At 34.8% G+C, this 12,364-nt stretch overlaps 1 pseudogene; it reads right to left on the reverse strand.

Moving 5' to 3' along the window:
• LOC128171437 (talin-2-like) overlaps window positions 1–12,364 on the reverse strand; it is a 333,309-nt pseudogene that overhangs the window by 163,348 nt on the left and 157,597 nt on the right.

Genomic DNA, 12,364 nt, shown 5'->3' on the forward strand with positions numbered 1-12,364 from the left:
AGGAATATATACGACTTTAAAAAATAACACTGTTTGTACAATTTAAAATCTTATTATTTTCTTGGTATTAATAAATAAAATTTCTTGAAAACAATGCTTCAGAATAAATAGCATCGAATTTATCGATTATTTTCAAGAACTAAGTGTTGTCAGCGGTATTGATTTGTGCTTAGGTCCAAACACTGTTTCACTTTCGCTTTGCCCCAATAAGTGTATAGGAGAGTTGATTAAAATCAACTCCGAAAAAATGATCATTAAAAATGCAGAATTTGTTGATAACGCTGTTTTAGATCTTCTTGATAATGGGTGTATAAATATATCATAAGGTTTAATAAGCCACCATCAACAATTCTGTTTTCTCAATGTATCAATTGCAAGAAGTGAGAATGTGGTGCTTTGTTATTAGAGAGGTTTAGCAAACCAACGTGTACGCGTACGTGTACGTGTAGAACGGAAAATATGTGCATTACGTCATCAGTTTGTGTAATGACGAATTTCTACACGTATGTACCCGAATGAACATACGTGTAAATTGCAAAGTACCCGTAAGGTCGAACTTGTAGCCTCTGTTTCCCTGTTGTCTATTAATTTTAAAAAATATGTTAACTTTTCTTAAGCCTGAATATTCAATGCGAATAGTGATATCTACCAACATAAATTTTCATTAGCGTTTAATATGTTATTGGAGTTTTATTTCACGCATCTCTTCCTCCAAAACATGCAATGGCTCCGTTATCTTATTCATTTGCGATAAATAAAAATGTGCATATATAATAAATGATGTTTAATAAAATTAACACATGCAGAATTCCTACTTTTCGTTTATAACCAACATTCTCAGCTTAGTAGGAGAGGATATCCATAATTACATTAAAACATTTAAACGTACAAGTACACGTTACAACTGCTAAACAAGAAAAGTAATTGAGCTGGTACGGGTAGTTCTAACTTGTAACCTACACGTACAAGTACACGTACACGTTGGTCTGCTAAACCTCTCTAATAATTAAATAAAGTGCACGTGTAAATGTTCGCTCTTTTCTCGAGATCAATCTGTGGAGTGACACGGCAAAAAGGAAAGGAAAATAGACCCACAATTCAAAGCCGTCGTCACGTGATGTAGTGGTGTTCCCCATATTTTTAAATGGAAGATGATTATGGTATATTTGTAACATATCACTCATTATTCTGAGTAAGCGCCCGTAAACTGATTCATGAGATATCGCATTATACACATGAATTTATAATGGTTTTCTCTTTCGTTTACTAATATACCAACACATTGATACACTTAACCCCCCAGCCCCTCCTAAAAATGAGAAAAGCAACAAAAACAAAACGAAACAAAACAAAAACAAATAAACAAATCTTAAGAGAAGATTATTACGACCAAATCAAATCAATTCATGGATACGTGCCTTTTTATGCTGATAGATTGCATTGAGGTGCATAAATATTAACTGTGTCGCTTGGTTGAATCTTTGTGCTTATCCGTTTCTTATGCTATAAATATTGATTATCTTCCGTATTAAATTCGATTCTTTAGTTGTTATGGAAAACACATTATACTATAACAAATACCACAAATACGTTGCTGTGAACAAATGACATTTTGCTCACCATAAATAATTTACAGCAATGTTATTTCCTATTTCTAGTTATTGCATTGATTTATTTTAGTTATTACAATAATTGATGAGAGAGAGAGAGAGAGAGATACTCAGTTTCGAAACGAAAGCCTGAAAGAAAGCAAGAATGAAAGAAAAAAGTTTACTGTACATTGACAGTTCATTTATTCAGCAATTCCATAATAACAATTTTCATTTGAATTTGGAACTAAATAAAGCATGTACTGATGTTTTTAGAGAGCCGCTTATTCAACTAAACCAGACGAGAAAACAACTTAGATCTCTTGTGTGAAGAAGCTCTTTCCTGTTTTATGGGCCGTAATAATGTGTTAGAGACACATTGTGGTAGATACAATGGATGCAGGTCGATATTCAAATCTGACTCATCCTTCCTCATACTACATGTTACTTCCTTATTTCGCTCAGAGATTATCAAAATATTTGACAGTTAAAGACAAACCACGTATACTATATATTTAGTTTCAGTTTCAAGTTTATTTTTTTAACTCACCAGTTGCTTTTAATATGTTATATTTATTATACATGTATATATTTATATTTATATTTTGTATAGCTGCCTGTGTAAATGTGCGTTTCTTTTCTTTTTTTTCATTTTTGCACAGTATTGTCTATATTGTTCTCCAAGTGCAGTGTCATTGCCGCTCTCTCTCTCTCTCTCTCTCTCTCTCTCTCTCTCTCTCTCTCTCTCTCTCTCAATCAATCAATCAATCAACCCATCAATCAATCAATCAACCCATCCCTTTTTATAAATATCTCTTGTTTTCTTTCTACAACATACATGCAGTACCCCATTACTGATTTTTCGAAAGATAAATTGTGGGATTGGATCTTCATTGTGAGCAAGCTATTCCATGTCCTATAGCTGCAACTGTTCCTTTATGGCATTATGATAAAATGAATATTTGAAGGAGTTTGCCAGAAGTTAAGAAAAGAAAAGAAAGAGTAACAAGTGTACGGCTTTGAAATTTAATAATATATATCATAACATATAGCACAATAATGCTATCGTTGGTGCTATTTTTTTTTAAGGGAATTTGTTGTGCCAATCTCCTTTTGTAATACTTCAAATATATTGCAAAAGTTAGTGCAAATTAAAATTCAGATGACACGTAAGCGCAATTTTAGCAATTTGCACAATGAAGGCATGAAATCAGACATAAGAGTAAGACAATAAGAGTATTCATGGTATCATAACACACAAATTGTATTCTTTATCAAACCATAAAATGAATAATTATCTCAACGAGCTGAACTACTTTCTGTTCAGCAGGGGTTTTTTTGGTCGCCATTTTTGATCGAGGAAACTGAGTAATAAGAGAGGGATGAATGGCCATGCACGTACCTACTTTATAAAGTCGTGAAATATATCGACATTTTAGAATTTATTTTAGTCGATAAATACGGTTGGCAATACATGTATTCAATAAAGATTAAGGACTACTCTAAATAAGAATATACATAAACGTGCAATAACTTATATATAAGATATATGATTTAACTTCCGTATTGATATTATATGCAGATGTAGAGTTGTGTTTCAAAATCATTAAAAAATAAATACTTTTTACTTACCGCATTAGACTTGTTAAAGACACACTTGTTACTTGTAGAACAGAGGTAGAGGTTATTCGAGATTTTGTAGCGCAGTTAGGTCAGGGCTTTCTTTGCGTACACCAAAGTCTGTTGGTCGGAAGTTTGTATGGTCACGTGACTTTAACAAGTACAGTCTGTATACGGAAACTGCTTGTATAAATAATAAGTTGATGATAAACATCTAAAGATTAAGTACAGCAGTACTCTCATTTTTTTTAAACAAGCTGGATTTGTATATATTTTGATTTCTTTTTTGGCAATTTTTACGGGGGCTTGATTTTACTAGGGGATGGGGTGTTGTTAATATTTTATTTAACGCTTATTAATTTCCTCATTTGAGCATAGGTGATCAATTTTCCTCGTAGCTTTTCTTTTTAGGTTTAATCCCTAAATAAGGTCAAAGACGGACTATTACCTTTTTTTGAAATCTTCAAATATAAAAGGTGAAGTACACAAACACTCCATTATTATCTACAGTATGTATGTTTGTTTACATTTCTCTCTCTCTCTCTCTCCCTCTCTCTCTCTCTCTCTCTCTCTCTCTGAGACTTCCTCTTATACATGTAAACATGTGCATCTTACTTACTCTCAGACATGTAGTCTCTCTCTCTCTCTCTCTCTCTCTCTCTCTCTCTCTCTCAGCAGGACATGTTTTAATGATGTTCTTATTTGTTTGATATGTATGTAGGTATGAACGTTAAAGATAACCAGATAGGCCAAACATTTAATATTGTGGCTAGGTTAGCAAATAAAACGCATGCTTTATCAGACACATTTATCTCGGACTATTGTTAAGACTGATGTATTTGTCTGATAATTTGTTTTGACTTTTTTAATTACACTCAAAACAATCCCCCGGGGGATGGGGGTGGGGGTATGATTTTGATTCTCAGTGAATTTTTTTTACAATGGACGGACAGCTCAATGTAGTCAATAAGATCAAACAACGTGATCTGGATTTGGACGTTAAGTGTGTAGTAGGTGAGATTTTGATTAAATAGGTAATAAATGAAAATATAATATAAATGTAAATTAATAAAAGTTTATCAAATTACAATAAATAATATCTAACTCTTTTTTTTCTATTTAGTTAGTGTTTTCTACCACTTTAAATCGACACACATACACTCAAACATTTTACATTTGTGACAGTGGGTTGTCCCAAAGATCAACAAGTCCACTTAAGGGTTCTTCATTTATTCAGATACATGTATAGGGATTAAAGGATTAAACCCTGTAATATAACTGATAGATATCAGCATAAAAATGATCAATGTTTACAATAAGTTTCAGCATAAAAATGTACAATCATATTCAAATATATATTCATGAAATACATTACTGCTCAGAGTTCACTAATCAAACTATTTGTAAAGAAGGATAACTATGAGTATAATGCATAATTCTTACAGTGTCAAGAAGAGTTACTGCTCTTGAACACAATTTACAAAAATATAGAAATATGTTCTACATCATTATCAATATCAATATTTGATTAAATAAAAACAAGTTTTTAATGTAGCTCCTTTGTAGATTACATTATATCATGATACATATAATAAACATAAAAATATAACTTTGCAACGATCACCTGTTTGTGGAACAATGTTTCACAATTCTGATCACTCTGATAATGGTAGTACTCTCTAACTACAAGTATTCAATATGGTAACAATAACTAACTGTTCACATATATTAGATATGAAATACTATAGCTTAGATATCAAAACTATGAGTTACTGGGATAATTTATAAAATACGTTCTTTCATAAATAAGGTATTGTAACCTCAAAAAGTAGAATTAGCTAATGGGCTAATATCTTGCTTCAATAGCATTAAAACCATGGATTTTGCTCAGATGTTTTCCCACAATAAAGAGCCTATTTGTTTTGTGTTTGTTGGTTGCTTAATAATTATGTTTTGTTTACTATTGACAGGTTCATAGATTTTTATACAAACCTGGTTGACTTTAAAAGGAGGTTTAACAAATAAAACTAAGTCCATATTTTAATATTACCAGTGCCATCCTCATTCATTCTTTATGTTCCTTATTTACTTTAACAACAATAAATATCAGCAAGCGATCATTTAACTTTCTTAGACTTATAATGGCAACGTTTCTCCAGTAGTATTGTTAAACTATATTTTAATAAAGAAAACAGTTAATTATCAGATCTACTTAAAGGATGGTAAACAAATCCACCCAATATCTACATCAACTATTCAGATTCAAATTGTTAAACTATAAACTATAATTTGGTAAAGAAAACATCCATATATTTTACCTTTGGATGGGTTCCTTTATTTTTATATGAAGCTCTTGTTATGATGATCAGCTGTTTTGTGTTTATGTTTATGTGTGACGTCATAGCGCGCGACAGGATGGGTAGTGTCGTCTGCGAGGTTAGAGAGACGCCAGGGATCGGTGGGAAAAGACGTTGAGGAATCATCGGTAATTCGGCCATGCCGTGCGGGATCTAGATATAACTGTGACTGTTGGACCGTCTTTTATTTTCTGTGAACTGTGATCCGTCTGTTAACTGTGATCTTCTTGGGAACTGTGATTCGTCCGTGTGCGCGTATCGTCCCGTAAAACTACACCGTCCTGTCGCCATTCAATCAGCTGAGTATCTGTGCAACTTTGTTAAGATTATTTGATTCTGTATTTGTTTATCGTTTGTGTGTTTTGATATATGTGTAATCTATTATTAAATGTGTAAACGTTAATCGTTTTGACTGGTGTCTTTTGTAAGTGTAGCTATATTAAGAATTGGGGAAAGTTTTGGGCTAATTTTAGATTTCTAGTTCGGCGCACGTTACAAATTGGGGGCTCGTCCGGGATATCGAACATTCGGCATTTTATTTGGTAAATACTAAAAGGGGTCGATATCTCGAATATTTTTATTAACTTTGTATAATTTGTTGAAATATTTTTGTAAACGCCAGTCAAAATGGTTTTTAGCGTAGAGGATTTTTTGAAATCTCCTGACGCAAGCAGGCTTCAACATCTTACAAAAGATGAACTGTTTTTGTTTGTAACAAAGTTTGGATTGAATGTGAAACGTAGTTCTAGAAAAGCAGAGATAAGAAATGTTGTTGTGCAGTATTTGGTAGAAGAAGGGATTTTAGAGTCAAGTGCTATGTCATTAGTTGTTGAAGTAGAAAAGCCTGTGAAAAAAGATTATGAATTTGAGTTGCAATTTAAACAATTAGAGATAGAGCAAGAGCGAGAAAGACGTGCATATGAAAGAGAAAAATTTGAACAAGAGAGGTTGATTAGAGAACAGGAGAGATTGGCCAGAGAACAAGAGAGAGAGTATGAAAAAGAGAGAAGTGAAAGAGAACATGAGCATGCATTGTCAATGAAGCAATTAGAATTTGACACTCAAAGATTGAAAAGAGAAGAAGCTGAGGCAAATGCTAGATCTAAACCTGACTTTGATGTCGCAAAAAATATAAGACTTGTTCCTAAATTTCAAGAGAAAGACGTTGACAAGTACTTTATTCATTTTGAGAAAGTGGCACAAAATCTAAATTGGCCTAAAGAAATATGGCCACTTTTGCTTCAAAGTACATTTATCGGAAAAGCTCGTGAAATTTATGGGGCATTGTCACTGCACCAAAGTTCAGATTATGATATTATCAAAGAGAATGTCTTAAAAGCATATGAACTTGTGCCAGAAGCTTATAGACAAAAGTTTCGCAACTATAAGAAATTCAATGAACAGACTCATGTTGAATTTTCTCGAGAAAAACAGAATTTGTTTGAAAGATGGTGCTCTTCTAAGCATGTGGGTTCAAACTTTGAAAAGTTAAAGCAAATTATTTTGATTGAAGAATTCAAAAATTTCATTCATCCAGAAATTAAAACATATTTAGATGAACAAAAAGTTGAAAACTTGGAGCAGGCTGCTACTGCAGCTGATGATTATGCACTTACTCATAAAGGGTCATTTACAAAGCAGAGAAGTTCAAATAATGACAATTCTCGTGGGCGACCAGACAATTCACAGGTAACACTTGGTTCAAAATCAACTTCATCCGAGCAAGTGAAAGTCACTGACAAGAATGACATGACTACCAAGTCAGGTCCTATGTGTAATTATTGTAAGAGAAAAGGCCATATTAAATCAGAATGTTGGGCATTACAGAGAAAGAAGTTAAATTCTGATAGTCCCAGTCCCAGTGCTCTTACTTCTGTACAAGGTAAGTTTGTCTGTAGCAAGTTTGAAAACCCCCAAGTAAAGTCTGAATCTGATATTCTTAGGGAGGAATTTATACCATTTGTGTTTGATGGTTTTGTGTCTTTAGATGGTACTGACTTACACCCTATTAAAATTTTGAGGGACACAGGTGCTTCTCAGTCTTTGTTTCTAGAGGGCGTGCTGCCACTGTCTGAGAAATCATATACTGGTTCCGATGTGTTGATTCAGGGTGTAGAGTTGGGATTTGTGAAAGTTCCTCTACATGAGATAGGTTTAAGATCAGATTTAGTCTCTGGAAATGTAGTCGTTGGGGTTAGACCTACTTTACCTGTTAAGGGTGTATCTCTTCTGTTAGGAAATGATTTGGCAGGGGGCAAGGTTGTTCCTGATCCAGTTGTTTGTAATAGGCCTGGTATCATAGGGGAGGAGGAGAATAAAGAGTTATTTCCTTCTTGTGCAGTCACTAGAGCCATGGCTAAGAAACTTAGAGATCCTGATCTGAAGATAAGTCGGGAGGGTTTAGATAAGGGAAATGACTTAAATATTGGTCTAAATGAGACATTTATGTCCAATTTGTTGAAATCAGAAAGTCATACTTCCTCTGAGAACCAACATCAGCATGCATCTAAGGATGATGTGTTGGGTTTACATGAAATGTTTGATAAGACACCTCTTACTAGGGATAGGCTGATATCTGAGCAAGAATCAGATTTAGAAACTAAAGGTCTAAGTACACAGGTCTTGTCTCCTGAGGAGGCAGAAAAGGTCCCTATTTGTTATTATAAGAATCAAGGTGTTCTTATGAGAAAATGGCGTCCCCGTGATGCTCCTGTAGATCATGAGTGGCAAGTCCACCATCAGGTAGTAGTACCTAGGGCATACAGACAAACAGTCATAGGTCTCGCTCATGACACGCCTATGTCAGGTCACTTGGGCATTAAGAAAACTTACTGTAGGGTTTTGGCTCATTTCTTTTGGCCTAAGATGAGAAAGGATGTAGTTGAGTACTGTAGGTCCTGTCATGTGTGCCAAGTTGTAGGGAAACCCAATCAAAAGATCCCTCCTGCTCCTTTAAATCCAATCCCTGCATTTGATGAACCCTTCACCAAGGTCATTATAGACTGTGTAGGCCCATTACCCAAAACTAAGGTAGGTAATCAGTACCTGTTGACAATCATGTGTGCATCTACACGATTCCCTGAAGCAATTCCTTTGCGCAATATTAAGTCAAGAACAATTGTGAATGCTTTGACAAAGTTTTTCACCAATGTAGGGCTACCCCTATCAGTACAGTCGGATCAAGGATCTAACTTTACATCCAAAGTCTTTAAAGAAGTCATGTGTGAGTTAGGTATCAAACATCACACTTCAAGTGCATATCACCCAGAATCCCAGGGGGCTCTTGAGAGGTTTCATCAGACCTTAAAGACTATGATGCGTACATATTGTTTGTCAAATGAGAAAGATTGGGACCAGGGGATCCCCTATCTATTATTTGCTGTTAGGGATGCTAAACAAGAGTCTTTGGGTTTTAGTCCCTTTGAACTTGTATATGGTCACACTGTGCGTGGCCCATTAAAACTCTTAAAAGAGAAGTGGTTAGGTCCAGAAACTGAGACAAGTCTGTTAGATTATGTGTCTAAATTCAAAGAGAGAATTTCTCAAGCATGGACCATGGCAAGAGAGAATCTAAAGGTAAGTCAGACAAAAATGAAAACTTGGTATGACAAGCATAGTAAATCTAGAGTTTTTAAGTCTGGAGACAAAGTCCTTGTCTTATTACCCATTCCAGGTCAACCATTGCGTGCTAAGTATTTTGGCCCATTTGAGGTCGAGCAAAAGGTCAATGATGTTAATTACATCATCAAAACTCCAGGTCGACGCAAGAGCAAACAGCTCTGCCACATTAACATGATTAAACAATATCATGACAGACAAGATCCACACTATTGCAAATCAGAACAAGTAGTTGCATCAAACTCTTCAATTACATATACTACAAATCAGAACTGGAGTCAAGATCAGTCTACACCAAAGTTGAAGAACTCTGACATTTTAGCTAATCTAAAGCTAAAACTTGCTCACTTAGATGACACTGAAAGATTGAAGCTTACAAATCTTATACAAGAATTTTCAGACTTGTTCCCTGATGTACCCCAAAAGACAAATTTGGTATATCATGATGTAGATGTTGGAGATTCATCTCCCATTAAACAGCATCCTTATAGAATAAACCCTGTGAAACAAGAACATTGTCATTCAGAAATAGCTTACATGTTAGAACATGACATAATTGAACATAGCAATAGTCCTTGGAGTTCCCCTTGTATTCTTGTTCCCAAGCCAGATGGTTCATTTCGGTTTTGCACTGACTTCCGCAAGGTAAATGCAGTAACAAAGACAGATTCTTACCCTATACCTCGAATTGAGGATTGCATTGACAAAATTGGTTGTGCCAAATATGTAAGTAAGTTCGACCTTTTAAAAGGGTATTGGCAGGTCCCGTTAACTGAGAGGGCTAAGGAGATTTCTGCTTTCGTTACTCCCAAAGGTTTTTATCAATATAAGGTCATGCCTTTTGGTATGAAGAATGCGCCTGCGACCTTTCAAAGAATGATTAATCATTTGATTTGTGATCTGAATGAGAGTGAAGCGTATATTGATGATGTGATTGTGCATAGTGATACTTTTGAAGAACATTTGTTACATATTCGAGCATTGTTTGTGAAATTGTCAGGTGCAAATTTAACTGTTAGTCTTGTGAAAACAGAATTCTGCCATGCTATTGTAGAATACCTTGGTCATGTTGTAGGTAATGGCCATGTAAAGCCTGTTCTTGCAAAGGTTGATGCAATTGTAAAATTTCCAGTACCGCAATGTAAGAAAGAACTGATGAGATTCCTTGGAATGGCGGGATATTATAGGAAGTTTTGTCCCAATTTTTCAACTATTGCAAACCCATTGACATGTCTTTTGAAGAAGAGTACTAAATTTATTTGGAATGAAGCATGCCAGCAGGCATTTGAAAAAATCAAAGCCATTCTTATGGTCTCTCCAGTTCTTTCATCACCAAATTTTGACAAAGAATTTGTGTTACAAATTGATGCAAGTGATGTGGGATGTGGTGCTGTATTGTTACAAGAGGATGAAGATGATGTTTGTCATCCTGTAGCATATTTTTCTAAAAAGTTTTCTAAATGTCAGCATAACTATTCAACTGTTGAAAAAGAATGCCTTTCTATGTTATTAGCATTGCAACACTTTGATGTATATTTATATTCGTCTGCTCATCCAGTAGTTGTTTTTACTGATCACAACCCTCTCACCTTTGTGAACAAAATGAGAAATAAAAATCAGAGATTGATGAGATGGAGTTTAGAACTGCAAGAGCATAACATTGTGATTAAACATATTAAAGGGAAAGAAAATATTATTGCTGATGCTTTGTCAAGAATTGTTGTAGATTGAAATTTTATTGTGTAATATTTTTTGTGTGTGTACTTTGTAAAATGTAAAAGTTTTCGTTTACTCAAACTTTTCTTTAAGGGGGGAGATGTTATGATGATCAGCTGTTTTGTGTTTATGTTTATGTGTGACGTCATAGCGCGCGACAGGATGGGTAGTGTCGTCTGCGAGGTTAGAGAGACGCCAGGGATCGGTGGGAAAAAAAGTTGAGGAATCCTCGGTAATTCGGCCATGCCGTGCGGGATCTAGATATAACTGTGACTGTTGGACCGTCTTTTATTTTCTGTGAACTGTGATCCGTCTGTTAACTGTGATCTTCTTGGGAACTGTGATTCGTCCGTGTGCGCGTATCGTCCCGTAAAACTACACCGTCCTGTCACCATTCAATCAGCTGAGTATCTGTGCAACTTTGTTAAGATTATTTGATTCTGTATTTGTTTATCGTTTGTGTGTTTTGATATATGTGTAATCTATTATTAAATGTGTAAACGTTAATCGTTTTGACTGGTGTCTTTTGTAAGTGTAGCTATATTAAGAATTGGGGAAAGTTTTGGGCTAATTTTAGATTTCTAGTTCGGCGCACGTTACACTCTTTTTTTTAAAGGAGATCAATATAGTCTTAAAATGGTCCCAACCATTGAGCCCTCTTAATATTAGTTGTGACACCTTGTTGGATTCAGCATTGGGTGTTAATAATTGATATCATGCTAGGGTAATTATTCAATGGGGGATCTAAAGATAAATGTAGATAGGGGAGTGTGAACAAACAATACAAAGTTTTATATGTCATTTGTGTTGTTTATTTGTTAATGATGGGTACTCTCTATAAGCATGAACAACTAATGTTACAATAACATCATAACAGTAGATACATAACTGTTCTAGAGCTATGTTAATGAATTGTTATTGCATTTAACTCTGATTCACTGGGAACAATGCTTCATGTCAAAAGATTGTAAATGATTATTGACCTTAACTACTTTTCACTGGGAACAATGCATCATGTCCAGATTCAGTGAAGGAGCCATATCTCAAATACTGTAATGACTATTCCCAGGTCTGCAAACAAGGGGTAAGTTGTTATTACAAAGACATTCTCTTGACTGCCAACAAGAGGTAAGTTTGTTATTACAATGATTTCTCTGGTCTGCCAACAAGGGGTAAGTTTTTTAATGAAATGACATTCTCTGGTCTCCCAACTAGGGGTAATTTTTTTAATGAAATGACATTCTCTGGTCTGCCAACAAAGGGTAAGTTTTTTATTGAAAAGACATTCTCTGGTCTGCCAACAAGGGGTAAGTTTGTTATTGAAATGACATTCTCTGGTCTGCCAACAAAGGGTAAGTATGTTATTACAATGATTTCTCTGGTCTGCCAACAAGGGGTAAGTTTGTTATTGCAATGATTTCTCCAACAGCAAGTTTCGAAGTACAATTTTACAGAATTTGTGTG

This window comes from Crassostrea angulata, chromosome 2 (assembly GCF_025612915.1).
Source record: "Crassostrea angulata isolate pt1a10 chromosome 2, ASM2561291v2, whole genome shotgun sequence".
NCBI lineage: Eukaryota > Metazoa > Mollusca > Bivalvia > Ostreida > Ostreidae > Magallana > Magallana angulata.